This window comes from Triturus cristatus, chromosome 4_1, assembly GCF_964204655.1.
Source record: "Triturus cristatus chromosome 4_1, aTriCri1.1, whole genome shotgun sequence".
Lineage (NCBI taxonomy): Eukaryota > Metazoa > Chordata > Amphibia > Caudata > Salamandridae > Triturus > Triturus cristatus.
The window spans coordinates 1,170,004,017-1,170,020,382 of record NC_140585.1 but is presented as its reverse complement, the minus strand read 5'-3'; the positions used below and the strand labels follow the sequence as shown (position 1 = coordinate 1,170,020,382).

At 41.5% G+C, this 16,366-nt stretch overlaps 1 protein-coding gene across 1 annotated transcript in view; it reads right to left on the bottom strand.

Annotated features, from left to right (window-relative positions):
• LOC146856278 (dehydrogenase/reductase SDR family member 4-like) overlaps nt 1–16,366 on the bottom strand; it is a 268,293-nt gene that overhangs the window by 170,975 nt on the left and 80,952 nt on the right. The gene's annotated exons all lie outside the window — the stretch shown is intronic.

Genomic DNA, 16,366 nt, shown 5'->3' with positions numbered 1-16,366 from the left:
CTGAAAATTAAATATGTTTTATATATGTATATTTCAAGGTCGATGGAAGAATGAATGGGAATATAAGTGTCTAAATGGATGATTTGTTTTTGAAAAATTGATTGTGTAACTGACTGATTAAGTGTATCATAGTGAATACATGGCTTAGTGAGTAATGTTTAAATATGTAAATATCTGTATCAGTCTCTCACTTTGTGTACAAGTGGCTGCATGGGTTGGTGAGTAGCTACATGGGTGTCTATATAGGTTATTAGTTGGTTTTTTGAGTATCAGTCTGAGTGTCTGCATGGTTCGGTGGGGGGTATTACGTAGTGCATAGGTGCATGAATGAGTGACTCACTGTTTGTATGTGTTGAAGACAGCATGTGTCCAGGACTGTATGGGTGGATGCGTGTGTGTATGGGTGTGTTAGTGAGTGAATGACTGTCTCAATAGTGTCTTTATGAGTAACTACATATGTTTTAAACTAGTATATGTGACTATTGGTGTATATAAGTGAGTATATGTGAGAGTGAGAGATTGAAAGAGTTCCTGTATGAATAAGTATGTGTTTCTATAAGTGATTGTTTAAAAGACTAAGTATGTGTAAGTTTCCGTAGAAGTAAGTGTGGTGGTGTGTGTATAACTGTATATGCAAGTAAATGTATGTTTGATTCTTTATTAGCATGAGTGACTATGTGTGTGAGTAACTCTATGGATGAGTTTCATTGTGTAACAGGATGTATAGGTGTATGAGTACATATGATGAGTGAGTACATGTATGAGTGACTGTATAGGACTGTTGGTGAATGAGTGGATGTGTATCTTAGAATTACTGAAGAGGTTGTTGTAACTGGTATTGGTATGTCCAATGTTTTGAAAATTTTAGTCTCTATTTTTGAATGTGTGTATCAAAGGTTATATTAGGGTGAGAGGAGGTCTGCCACTCTATCACAAGGATGATGTCATCAGTGATGTCATCAGTGATGTCATTTGAGATGTCATCAGTGATGTCATGAGTGATGTCACTGACCATGTCATGAGTGATGTAATATGTGACGTCATCAGCAGTGCATTGCGGGCGCGCAAGTTATAGTTAGCTGAACTAACTATAACGGGGGAATTTCAATGGTTTTGTACAAGTGAAAAGTCCAGCTAACTATAACACTCCTGAAACCTATGTTTTTTTCAGTGAATTTCTGAGGTTTTTTAAATGCTAATTCCTAACTATAACGTGCCTGAAACCTATGGTTTTTTCTGTGAATTTCAAAGGTTTTTTAAATGCTAATTTCTAACTATGCCTACAGAGATAGGACATGTGAAGAAAGAAGAAAAAATGCACAGAAAGAAAAAAAAGAAGTGCAGAAAGAAGCAACAAAAGTCCTCAAGTGCAGGAAGAAGGATAACATGCAGAAAGAACAAAAAGAAGAGCAGAAAGAATCCTTGTTGCAAAATCATCCTGTACCCTCAACTTTTTCAGATGGATACTGGTGGTAACTGAGTCTGACTCACCAGTCCTAGAGCCAGTGCTATGTTAAAAGACACTTAGAATACAGTGAAAACACCTACATACACTAGGGAACATTATGCGTTGGGGTACCCCTGTGATTAGCATGACCTCCTCTGTAAGCCCCTAATATATAATAGGGCAGGGGGATTAAAACTACCTCTTAAAACAGGCCACAGGGCGTTTTTGCACACGTTAACTCAGGCCCCGTCCCCTCCCTTCACCACTGTGTAAACACGCCCTGTGTCCGTTTTTAGTTGGGAGATTAAGTTCATTTGAATCCTGAGGGTCCCTAGGGTCCAACTAGCCCACTAGTTACCTCCAGTATGTGCCACAGAGCTGCGTTGCAGAGAGGTGTAAAAAGTGGCACAGCCTGGACCACCTCTCTGCAATGCAGCTCAGTGGCGCTTACTGGAAGCACTTGGTGGGCTAGTTAGCCCCCAGGGGCCCTCAGTATTGAAGGGAAATTATATCCCCAATTTAAAACGTGCCATAGTGCGTGTTTGCACACGTCACCTCAGGCCCCGTCCCCTCCCTTCACCACTGTGTAAACGCGCCCTGTGGCTGTTCTAAGTTGAGAGATTAAGTCCCCTTGAATCCTAAGGGTCCCTAGGGTCAAACTAGACCACTAGGTACCTCCAGTAAGCGCCACAGAGCTGCGTTGCAGAGAGGTGTAAAAAGGGGCTTGGCCTCAGAACACCTGTCTGCAGCGCAGCTCCCTGGCGCATACTGGAGATGCCTGTTGGGCTAGTTGGCCCTCAGGGACCCTCAGTATTGAAGAGGAATTAATTCCCCAACTCACAACTCGCCAGGGGGCGCGTTTGCAGAGTGCTGCAAGGAGGGGGCGTGGCCTCCGGCACGATGCCAGTCTTTTATTTATTTTAATTTTTTAAGAAGGGGGGCTGTGTGGTTCCCCTTCTTATTCTAATTTATTGGCCCTGATGACCCCATCCCCCAGGGCCTGTCTCCTAATTATATTTATTTACCCCAATCCCCAGGGCCGGCCACTGTTTTTTATTATTTTAAAAAAATATATATTTATAGACACACCTAGGACATGCTGGACAAACCGTACGTACCTATCACCATGACGATTTGAGTGATATTCATTAAAAGGCGACTATGCATACAATGAATCCACGTGGAATGTATTTACACCACTAGTGAAGCTCTGACATGTCTGATGCCCTACCGTGCCTAATCCCGGTAGACACCCTTGTCGTTTATTTATACAAACATGGGTAGCTATTGATGGGCACATTTAATACACATGCACACCAAGCCATTCAAAGGGGATTCGACAAAAATTCGACCAAAACTATGTAAGAAACCCCCCTCACGGTTAATAAAACACACATCCACTGCCGGATGTGTAATACTTTTTATTTTACTCTCTGGAAAGGGGACGAACATCACTTGAGAGTCACAGCGCGCTCCTGGCAAAGCCCAATGCGGTGTTACACCCACCATTGCCTGCCGAGTGCCACACACCTCTGTGTTGTATTCCACCAGCTAGTGCATATGCTATGACACTCTCTAGCCCATGTGCACTGTAACACCACCCCGTGAATATGTCATGCCACACTTGTCTTCGCACGGTTTATATTGCCCCATCTAACGTGCCTTCCTCGATGCCTATGTTATAACGCACAGTGCTATGCCATACATATTACAATCTGGGATCCAAATCTTTGTCACAGTGCATATGCAACGTTACACTCCCCAGCACATATTTTATATTACAACTTTAGAGACTTGTTAGGTTACACAACACTGCCCTGTGCATATTACACTCCAAGGCGCACATCGCATAGCACGCGCTAGTGCCTGTGCTATCTCGCGCTCTCCAATGAATCTGTCATTGCGCACAATGTATTGCATATTATATTTCACGCCCGGTTCGTCTTATATCACACTTTTTGGTGCATAGTTTATACCATACACTATATCTAGTTTTCATTTTCAATCGTGCTCTCAGGACTATGTTCTATATAACACTGTGTTCACCTACCCTTTTCACAGGCATTACATTTTGCGATAGGGGGTGGAGGGTCAGGGGGTGTTTCTGCCAAGTGAGCCCGGAGTCACAGTCACGAACGTCCTCTTCTTCCTGAATAAAAGTGAGATTATGCTGCATACTTGTTCATATTTTAAGTAGTTCGCACAGACACACGTTTTAAAAACAATAAAGTTCCTAATACCCGCCTTCTCTGAACAGTTAGCTTCCTGCCCCATCCCCCTCCTCCCTATCCTCTGTTGTGTGAATCCATGGACTAGCCTCCTCCCTCCTGCCATGCATGGTCTGATGTGCTGCCACTGCCCTCAATTTAGTATGATGTACCAGTCCCCTCCTCCTGCCCTCCATTGCCCAATTCTATGCCCCATCATTGACCTCCTGCTTAAACTCTGTGCTTAGCTTGCTGCCCCTATTCTCCTTCCCCCTGCCCTCCGATGTCTTTGTGCATGCCCCTGCTCCATCCTTTTTGCCCACCATGTTCCATGGACCTGCCACTCCTATCTACTCTGAGTGTTCTGTTGAGCTGCCACTCCCCTCCCACCTGCCTAGCATTGTCAGATGACTGTAACCTGTCCCTGCCACCTCCACCCTGCCTGTCCACATGCCATGCCCCTATCCTCTTCCTCCTGTCCTACATGGTCCATTGTACTGCCACACCCTTCTGCCCTCCCTGGTCTGTTGTGCTGCAACTGCTCCTCCTGCCTGCCCCGTGCGGTCTGTTGTGAGGCCCCATCCCCTGAACTTTCTTGTCTGTGCACAGGTCCTGACCCTCCCTTCCATCCTCCATCATCCTTTGTGCATGCCCCTGCACCCTCCTTCTTGCCCATCATAGCCATTGTGCTGCCACTAACCTTCCCACTTGCCATGCATGGTCTTCTGTGCTGCCATGGCCCCTCCCACCTTCCCTGTGTGGTCAGTTAGCTGCCCCTGACCCCCTCCCACCTTCCCTCCATGGTCTGTGTGTATGCCATCACAGTCTCACTGTTGCTCTTCATGGTGTGTCTTGCTTCTAGTGCCCATCCTGCCTGACCTCCATGGCTATCTTGCTGCTCCTGCCCTGCCCCCTTGCCCCCAGCCCTCTGTTTACATGTGCAGACCCCTACTCTCTCCCTCCTGGCTTGTCTGTTCCATTGTAATGCCCCTGATCCGTCCCTCCTGCCCTTTATGGTCTGTTATGCTGCAGCTTTCTCTCCTGTCTGTCCATTATGGTCAGCTAGCTACCATTGCCTCTTGCCCCTCTGTTCTCTGTTGTCCATGTGCATGGTCCTGTCCCCTCCCTCTTGCTTTCTATGGATTGTTGTGCTGCACTCCCGTCCCGCATGCCCTGTGTGGTGTATTGTGCTGCTGCAAACCCTGATGCCTGCCCTGCAGGGTCAGTTTGGTGCACCTCTCCATGTCCCTCCTGTCCTCTGTTATCCAAGTCCATGTCCCTACCCCATTTCCTTCCATGATCCAATGTACCATACTTGCGAACATTTTGAACTTGGTAAGAGGGAGATTTTGAAAAAAAACTGGGGTATTGATTTTCCCCTTTGAGTTACATTGAAAAAGAGGAGATTGTAGACAGGAGACAGATCAAATAAAGCCCATTTGAGCTTAAAAACATTGGACGTTTCCTGGCTGAATCGGGTCTGTTGGCATGTATGGTTGTACTACCATTGCCTCTTCCTTCTGCCCACAATGGTCTATTACATTGCCACAGCCTCTCTTGCAAGTCCTGTATTGTTGGTTTGTTGCCCCTGCCCCCCTTTCCACTGCCCTCCATAGTCTGTTGTGCTGCCACGGCCCTTCCTGCCTGCTCAGTGTGATTAAATTGTTGCCTTTGCACCCTCCTACCTGCCTTCAATTTTCAGAGTCTGTGCCCCTGGCCTCTGCCTCTCAACAGTATCCTAATGAACAACTAGATTGCTAACATTCTATATTTATTACAAAAGTTTGGAACGCCTGACGTCATCTTGATGTAATCAAAACTGTAATACCTAGAGCATTTCCTTTAGAAATTACATATATGAGAGGGTCTTATTGGCATCAAAATTATGGTTAGTGCTCTAAAAGACTAAAATAAGGACATATTTTCTGAGTTTTCAAATAGCGACAAAGCACTTTTAAATTATTTGTTATCTTTATGTTTTTTTATCCAGTTGACCACTTGATTAAATGTTGCACTTAGGGGAGAGGATGTGGTGTTACTTCCAGAACTGCAGACTTTGCAACTGGGGAACCAGGTTGGAGTTTCTGCTCCAGCTCGACATTCTGTGATTCTGGTCAAATCACTTAGTCTCCCCATGTCTACAACCAAAATGAATTTGTTCTTGTGTGATGTAACCAATGCTCATGTAAAGCACTCCAATACCTGACAAGTTTGCACTATATAACACTGCAAAAACACAAAATAATAAGTGTTTTGCACACTTCTGTCATTGGGCTATATTTGGGCTACATCTGGGTGATTTTGGGCTAAATTTGGGCTCTTTTGTCTCCGGTGGCCATCTTGGGAGATTTATTTGTTATGAAGCTTCCTAATTTCCTCATGTACTGCAGTCTCCTCAGTAGGAAATGCTTTCAGTTTTTTACTTTGATTCCATCATGAAGGTATTCAGATATGTCACACATTTGCCATAAATTTTGAAAGTTAGCACTCTAGTTGCTCATTAGATCACTGTAGTAAAACTATTGTTCACCATGGAAGTCTGCTCCTGGTATTAAAAGTGCATGTTTCAGTCTGCATGTCAAAATTTTTTAATGAAATAGAAGAGGATTTGAGAAGTCACTCAAAATGTGCCCTCATTTTCTTTCTTCAGCATTAATCATAATTTCTATGGCAAAATGAACCCCCTCATTGTCTTCCTTTTTAAATTGAATGTTTTAAGTGTTACCAGTTTATTCCAATCAAGATGGCTTCAGGTGTGCCATACTTTTGTCATAATGAAGACAGTAAGCGCTCTAGTTGTTTTTAAGAACACTCTGGGACATTCTGTCATTGGGCTATACTTGGGCTACATCTGGGTGATATTTGGGCTACATTTGGGCTCTTTTGTCACTGGTGGCCATCTTGGGAGACTTATTTGTTATGAAGTTTCCTAATTTCCTCATTTACTGCAGTCTCCTCAGTAGGAAATACTTTCAGCTTTTTACTTTGATTCCATCAAGAAGGCATTTAGATGTGTCACACATTTGCCATAAATTCAGAATGTTAGCACTCTTTTTGCTCATTAGATCACTGTAGTAAAGCTACTGCTCACCAGGGAAAACTGCTGCTGGTATTGAAAGTGCATGTTTCAGTCTGCATGTCAGAATTTTTTAATGAAATAAAAGAGGATTTCAGAAGTCAAAATGTGCCCTAGTTTTCTTTCTGCAGCACTAATCATACTTGTTATGGAAAAATGAACCCCCTCATTTTGTTCCTTTTTAAATTAAATGTTTTAAGAGTTACCACTTCAATCCAAGCAAGATGGCTTCAGGTGTGCCATACGTTTATCATAAGTAGGACTGTTAGCGCTCTAGTTGTTCTTTGGAACACTCTGGGGAGCTGCAGTAGAACACAAAGGAATCAACTGACAGTCTCTGCCCTTGTTGGATGTACATGTTTTACTGAGAATGTCAGACTTCATTCTCACATGACTGAGAAAGATAATGTGAATTTACAGAAAATAATCTCTCAGATTAGTTTATAGATCACCTTCCAAACCTCTGTGGTAAAAGCATGAGAAAATATTTTTCTCTCAATCATGATATCCCAGCAGAAGGCTTTTTCACATGGTGAAATCACCTTAGAACACACCATAATTCCTAAAATGAGTATGGTACCATCAACAAATGATTTATAGTGTAACTAAAGTCTTAAAACCTTCTATTAACTGCAATGCTTTTTATTGAGGTGCTATCATGTATATTGGTCCCAAGATGGCTGCCAACACTTCTTGGATGAAGTGCTGACAGCCAATCAGATCTCAGGATGGGATGTGTGGTTAGGCTCCGCCCACATATATATATGATTTTACTTTTGATTTTCTCAGGAACTACTGAACAGATTGACACCAGACCTGCAAAAGGCACTTCCCTGAGCTGAGGACTACCTCTCTGCCAAATTTCAAGTAATTCTGTTCAGCCGTTCGGGCTGTACCTTGGACTAAAGGTCCCTATGGAAAATTGCATGGGGAAAACGCGTTTTGGGACCCCCCTTTTTTCTCAGCCCCCGCTTGACGAATCCCCCCGAGACTTTCAGGGTAGGAGCGGAGCGGAGCGCCCCACCTATGTAGAAAATTTTGCGAGGATTCGTCAACCGGCGCCAAAGTTATTCCAAATAGAATGTTGCGGATTTCCTATGGAAACACGGTCCTATCTATAACTATCTACTGGCGACTATAAATATTATTCAACGAGTGATAAGCACGTTTGGGGCGAATCTAATAAAATTGCAGGCAGCAGGACCAAAGAATTTAAGGTGCCGGAATATGTTTTCGGACAGAGAGAGGGAGGAAGCTGCAGAAAGTATCTTTACGAAAAATACACGAAAAACGAACACCGACACAGAGGCGAACACGGGTGTTCCGACAAAAACAAGCAACCTACGAGCTCTGTATGGCAGACTAGAGAAAGCGTATGAACGCGAAACTAGAAAGTGGTGGGAGGCTACCTCCCTGCAACGTTATTTGGACGTCGACCGGATCCCAAGGGGTCTACGAATCTATACAACCCCAGCATACGAAAACCCTGATCCACAGTTACTTCAGGAATGGTCTGAATATACACATGCATCATCGAGTTGCATGGTGAAAATATTGATAAAGTATGCGTGGAGCGATCGACTGAAAATACAAGAAGAAATAAAAAACATTGAAAGCGAGATAGCAGTGGAAACAGATGAAAAATTAAAGGAAGAGCTTCAACAACAGATGAGAAAACGTCTAATTGGCTATGAAAGCATAATTAAACATCGAAAGCAAACGAAATACCTCCGGGATGAGGAAGATTATGCATCAGGAAGGGTGTTGACCTTTGCAAGGAAATTCGAAGGCCCTAGAAAATTGCTAATGCAACAAGGATCACAGATAACCTCCTCCAGAGAAACTTCGGAATCTGAGCTATCTGAAGGCGAGCAACCAGCACGCAAAGAAAAAGAAATAATTCCTTCTTTTTTTCAGGAATATCAATTATTAAGACAGGCGAAACAGAGACCGGCTGCAAGGACACACCCGCCACAAAAAGAAAAAAGAGACGGAGAACAAGAAGAAGTGGGAAAGGAAAAAGCCGGAACAGCAGGATACATGGTGACGAGGAGCAGACGTGGGGGGAAAAGGAAGTAACAATGAATAAGCAAACAATTATCAATTTATCATCAAGAAAACTAAAGATGGAAGAAGAAAAAGTACTAGAATTGGGACTTTCATTCTGCCCCACGAGCCAATTTGATTATGCAAATGTGCGTATTGATTTGTACAAATATGTAAGAAAATTAAAGCTGATGAAAATGCACCTCCTACACCCAGGAAAATCACAACCTGCAGCCGAGAAAGGAGTGTTGGAAGGAGAAGAGATCATTACAAGCATGGAAATAGATCTGGAACAAGCCCTACACGAACTTGAATGCGAAAGCACAATGCTGAGTCAGCATGATATTGCGAGGACACTACAGGAAGCAGGAATCACGCAAGTAGGTGCTTCCAGCAATCTAGAAGTAAAATCGAGATTTATTCCACAAATGGCATATGATACAATAGATGCCTTCCATGACTCAATGATCAGTGACCTTAAAAAATTACAGACAAAGGGACCGAATCTGAGCAAAGAAAACATCACGAAAGCCCAATGGAAGATAATTATGGATTTGAAAAATGATGAAAATTTAATTATCAAACCCTCGGACAAGGGAGGGAATATCGTACTAATGGATAGGAAGCTATACCAAAAGGAAGCATGGCGACAACTTTCAGATAAAGAATGCTACAACATTGTGACTCGGTCAACATATGAGCAGAGTATAACTAACTTCCATGAGATTTTGAAGAAATGGCATAATAAAGGGATTTTAAGAGACACAGATTACAAATTTGTTATGTGCGAGTCACCGGAAATTCCCACCTTTTACCATTTGCCAAAGGTGCATAAATGTCACAAGAATCCACCAGGAAGACCAATAGTATCCTCTCTGAATAGCCTATTGGAAAATGTATCCATCTACATTGATTGCTTCTTAAATCCACTAGTCCGAGACTTGAGTTCCTATATCAAGGATACAAAGGACTTTCTTCGTGCTATCTCTAACATTCAATGGGAAAAGGACATGTGGCTTGTGACCTTAGACGTCACCAGCTTATATACAAGCATTGAACATCACAAGGGACTGAAGGCAATTGAGTTCTTTCTAAAAAAGCGACATGCAAAGTATTATGAGCATAATGCTATGATCATGGAATTTGCAGAATTTTGTTTGAAAAATAATATTTTCATGTTTGCAGGAGAAATGTACCACCAACAGCAAGGGACTGCGATGGGCACGTGCTTCGCCCCCAGCTACGCGAATCTATTCGTGGGCTGGTGGGAGAAGCACGTGGCCTGGGCAGGGGAGAATGAGAAATGGCTAGATAAAATTGCATTATGGGTCCGTTACATAGATGACCTCTTCATTATATGGAAGGGGACACATGAGGAGGTGAGTCTCTATGTGGCGGCCCTAAATAAAAACGATTGCAATTTGAAATTCACTGAGTGCATCAGTAAGACCCAGGTACCCTATCTAGACTTAACAGTCTACATTGAGGATGACAAGATCCAGACAACATTATATCGGAAACCTACAGCTGGAAACAGTACATTACATGCAAAGAGTTTCCATCCGAGCAGTGTGATAGAGGGGGTCCCGTATGGAGAACTTGTCAGAATAAGGAGGAATTGTACCATTGACAAGGATTTTATCAAAGCCAAAAACGAAGCATTCTGTAGGTTGAGGAAAAGAGGGTACAAGGAAAGGATATTGAACAGGGCGGAGAAGAAAGGGGAACATCTGATAAGACAGGAGTTGGTAATGGGAGAACGTAAGTCCCGCAACACAGAGAACAGCAACACAATGAGAATGATAACCGAATATTCGGCTCAATCATCAGAAGTTGTACAGATTTTCCGGAGGAATTGGAAAATATTAAAAACAGATGTAGTGATAGGGACACACATCCCTAAAACCCCACAGATAACCTATAGAAAAGGCCCAGCCCTGAAAGACCACCTCGTAAGGAGCCATTTCCCCAAAAACCCCAAGAGAAAGGATCAAATAACAGGGTTTTTCCCTTGCATGAACTGTAAGGCGTGCAGAAATGGAACTAAGGTGAAAGAATTCTCAATTCCAGGCAGAACCACGAAAAGAAAAATCAATAAATTAATGAACTGTAACACCGAATTTGCAGTATACTGCTTGTCCTGTCCTTGTGAACTGAAGTATGTAGGGAGTACTATTCATCCCGCTAAAAAGAGAATTCTGGAGCACATGCGTGCTATAAAGAATCATGATGCAAATTATCCAGTGGCACGCCACTTTAACGAGTTCCACAAGTCCAACCCGAACCTTTTGAGGTTCTTCTGCCTGGACCACATCCCTAAAGATGAGAGGGGTGGGGACAGAACTAAGAAACTCAGAAGACTCGAATCGAGGTATATACTGGAGTTACAAACTAAAAGCCCCTCTGGTCTAAACAATGAAGAAGAGCTCTGGGTACACATTACTTGAAGTTAACAATCATTAGATCACTATCACCCCAATTCCTTCTCTGTGAAAGGTTCGGTAGGAAATTAAGGGAACACAATAGGGGAGACATCAAACAGATAGAGGTGCTGAGACTATAGAGGTTATAAAAAAGAAAAAGTATTTAGCAACCATGATAGTAACCTCTATTTGTGAAAAAAGCCCATTCAGGGCTAAAATTTCATGTATGTATATATGTACTTTATGAATTACAACGATTATTGAATGTGAATATTTATTTCATAATATGTAAATATACTAAACTTGGTATGTAATCATGACACGTTACAAGATGTCTGCCCCTACAAGAGATCTTGTAGAATGAGATTCCCCCCTTTTTTATTTCCATGAAATGCAAAAAGTGATCCCCTCTCTCTATGTCGATGAAACTTTATTAATTTACTTAAAAAGACAAAGAAAAGTCAACCTTACCGACATTGACAAAGGCGTGTAGCCGAAACGCGTCTGTCGGGTGTTTGTGTTCTGTTGCCGAATAAACCTTTGAAGATATTCAAACCCATGGAGTGCGCCTCATTCATGATCCAAGACAGGGTCACCGACAAGGAATATATATATATATATATATATATCATCTTTGGTCTACATTTACTTGCTTCCATTGTGCATCTACGTACCTCCATGTACCTAGATCTGTGTGTCTGTTACTTTTCTCCTAAAAAAGCATTTCCAATGCACTACCCTATTTCTCATCCTGTACCTCTATCAATATCTTTAATCTACAGATACTTACCTCCTTTATGCATCTATATACTTTCAATGCACTACCCTATTTCTCAGCCTATACTTCTCTCAATATATTTTCTAGCCCAACTTTCTGACTCATCTCAAACTTCTTTCTACTACTCTTTCCAATGCACTACCCTATTTCTCACCCAATAAATCTATCAATATATCCTCTACATCCACTCTCTCATTTATCCCAAACCCCATACCACTAATATGATCCCCAAAATAACCCTTTCTAGACTCTCTCCTACTCTACCCCTCCTTGCATCATTTGACATCTCTTTTACTATACCAATCCCCCAAAACAAACCTTTCTAAACTCTTCCCTCTGAGTCTTCCCCTCCGAAAACCCTTTTTACTCATCCAAACGCCTCCTCCTACTGCTATGACCTAAAAAAAAGAAAAAAAAATCCTTCACTCTTCTATCCCTCCACTATCCTTTTCAATCAAAATAACAGACTAACATGTTCACTTCTCAAATTCCATATTCCACTATTCTAATTCACCACTAATCCTTTATGGGTTCCAGAGTAGCGTGCTACTCGCCAAAAAAGCGTGTCAACAACCCATCAGGGTTGCAAGCGCTATGTAAATGCAAACCTTTTTCCCTTTTCTACCCCTCCCCAACCCTTCTCAATCCAAATAATTGACTAACATATCCCCCACTCAAATTAATTTCATGTTTCACCATACTAATTCAACACTAGTCCTTATGGGTTCTAGAGTAGCGTGCTACTCGCCAAAAAAGCGTTTCAAAACCCCATCGGGGTAGCAAACGCTATATAAGTACAAACCTCTTTCCCTCTTCTATCCCGCCACTTACCCTTCTCTATCCAAATAACTGAATAACATATCCACCTCTCAAATTACTTCATATTTCACTATACTAATTTTCAACACTAATCCTTTATGGGTTCCGGAGTAGCGTGCTACTCGCCAGAAAAGTGCTTCAACACCCATCAGGGGTAACAGGTGCTATATGAATGCAAATCTTTCTTCCCCTTCTATCCCTTCGCTATCCTTCTCACTCCAAATAACTGACTAATATCCACCACTCAAATTACTTTCATATTTCACCATACTAATTCAGCAATAATCTTTTATGGGTTTCGGGAGTAGCGTGCTTCAACATCCGAACAGGGGTAACAAGCGCTATATAAATACAAACCTTTTTAACTCTTCTATCCTTCTTCTATCCTTCTGAATCCAAATAACTGACTAACCTATCCACCACTTAAAATTTACTTTCCATGTTTCACTATACAAATTCAACACTAATCCTCTATGGGTCCCGGAGTAGCGTGCTACTCGCCGAAAAAGCACTTTTGACGCCTAATCAGGGGTAGTAAGCTCTATACAAATGCAATTACAATACAATACAATACAATACAATACAATACAATACAATACAATTACTAAAATATAAAAAAATCTTTATATAACAAATGATATAAAATTAAGCAAACAAATAATATTAATGCATTATTTCCACTTCAGTCTGTGAACAATAGGGAAAGCGTTGGGATTCAAAGGGATAAAATGTACTATTCCCCTCCAGTCTGTGCAAAACAAGGAAAAGGATTGGACTTTGGAGATGTTAAATATACTATCACCCCCAGTCTGTGCAACAGTAGAAAAAGTGTTGGACTTTGTAGAGGTTAAATATACTATTCCCACTCCAGTCTGTGCAACAGAGGAAAAGTGATGGAATTCAAAGGGGTTACATTTCCAATTCCCACTCCAGTCTGTGCAACAGTAGGAAAAGGGTTGGACTTTGGAGAGGTTAAATTTACTATCCCCCCCCCAGTCTGTGCAACAGTAGAAAAAGTGTTGGACTTTGTAGAGGTTAAATTTACCATTCCCACTCCAGTCTGTGCAACAGTAGGGAAAGCGTTAGACTTCGTAGGGGTTGAATTTACTATTCCAACTCCAGTCTGTGCAACAGTAGGGAAAGCGTTTGTCTTCTGGGGGCGGGTTGGGGGGACGGGGTTAAATTTACTATGCCCACTCTGGTCTGTGCAACAGTAGGAAAAGCGTTGCTCTTTGAAGATGTAAAATTCACTATTCCTACGCTAGTCTGTGCAACAGTGCGGAAACCATTGGACTTCAGAGGGGTTAAATTTACTATTCCCACTCCAGCCTGTGCAACATTAGGGAAAACTTTGGACTTTGTAGGGGTTACATTTACCATTCCCACTCCAGTCTGTGCTACAGTTGGGAAAGCGTTGGACTTCAGAGAGGTAAAATTTACTATTCAACTGGGCCAAACTGACCCGTTTAAAGTTGTGGGCCAAAGACCAATCGCTCAAAGTTGTTTTTAGCGGCTATACACTTATAAATAAAACAACAGATGTTTAGCTATTTAGTCATTCTGTTTAGTGCCAATTTCAAGTGGGACCATCTAAATCTTCAAAAATCCCAAACATTGGAGATGGCCTGTGAATCCCTGTTTAGATTCGCAAAGAATTTAGAACACAATATCCCCAAAGAACTGATAATACTATACTGAAGTAAATGACTGTCGGTGGGTACATACGGTGCGGGAGTCTGGAGACATACACCTGTAAAGGCCCTCCAGGTAGCAGAAACAGGTTTCTAGCAAGGCTCTTCGGAATTCCCAGTTCCACATCAAGTTTTATTACTCAGAAAGAAATGGACCTTGATTATATAGAAGATGAGGTAGGCTTGGTACCTATTTTGTTGTGGGTTAAAATCTGGTCCACTTAGTTTCACTCGGGAAATATTAGAGGAATATTAGAGGAATGTCTGACTAATATGCTAGACATCCCATGGATCAAGAACATAAAAAACACCCTTCGTGATTTAGGACTAACAAGTCTGGCTCACACACGAAGACTCTGGTAAAGGACACATACCATGCCCATAGAGATAAGATGAGACTTAAGAAAACTCTGGACATGTTAACTGTCCACATGTATATCCCTTTGTTAACTTGGGAAGGAATGGAGCTTCACTTATTATAGATAAAGGCACCAAAACTCAGATTTTATTTAAACTGCCTCTGAATAAATATGATTCACTTCCTAATGGCTTTCTCCATTACTGGGACATGGTTCGCTTCATTACCCCGCTGCCCATGTGATACAATGTCCATACAGTCCACTAAGCACTTTATGTTATTCTGCACTTTGTATTCAGCTGTTAAAATCCAGTGTTTAGGCTCAATTTTAGCGGGGAAATGTTTTAAAACTCATCAAGAAGGTTTACTGTTTTTACAGTGACGTGAGGCCCCTACAGTTTGTTACGCAGTATTGAATTTTATACACAGGTGAGGAGTTTAAAGAAAAAGTGTGCAGTGTGACTCAGCTATGACATCAGGGAAAGGGAATTGATGTTATACAGCTCAATCATTTATCTTTGTGATTTTATTGTGTGTAATCTGTTTGTAACTTGTTTTTATCTTGCTCTTTTATGGACCTTTTAGCCAAATAAAAATTATTTGATTGATTGATACTATTCCAACTCCAGTCTGTACAAAAGTAACGAACGCGTTGGACTTCTGAAGGGTGAAATTTACTATTACCACTCCGGTCTGTGCAACAGTAGGGAAAGTACATCACTACAAACACATAGCATATTTTAATAATTAGTTGACCATAAATATGCCTCCATCACCCCCTGCAGTTTGGTTGCTAGCTCACAGGGCACTACATGACCCTCATATGGCGCCATTTGTTTACTTTCATACCCTCCAATTTACATATAGTTGAAAAAAAGCAGAGAAAGTCTATGGGATGTTTTTCTAACAAGATTTTCTAGTGTTACAAATATGTTATTTATATTGGTGTTTACATTTATGTAGCTCCTCTGCTTCTCACTGTGGTCCATCAATTTCTTTCCAGTTTAGGCACAAAAAGGATCAAAACTTTTTTTTTTCTAAACCTTTGCATTGTATCTCTTTATAAACTTCTGGGTGATGGGTGTGATTTGATCATTTTTCCATAATGAGTGGAAAATGGCTTTGAGAAGGTATTACATTTCAGGATGGTAGTCAAAATAACGTATGGGTCTATAAAGCAGTATAAAGTGGAAAACCTGACAGAAACTAAATTCTATTAATGTGTGCCGTGGAACAAATCAAAAGAGGAATTAGAATAAGATAAAGATAATGTATCAAATGTATTTTTACACAGTAAGCTGGTCCTAGATGGCATCAACAGAAAGACTGCCTGATACAAACTTCCAATGATGTTACTGCTGATCTGCTTTGGTAAAAAAGCCACCTGATAGAAGATGGCAAGAATGTTATAACTGAGATGAATTGGTGTAAGAGCTGCCTGTTGCAAGATGGCTGGGATGTTATTGCTGATATGGATTGGTGTCAAAATTGCCTGTTCCATGATGGCTGGAATGTTATTGC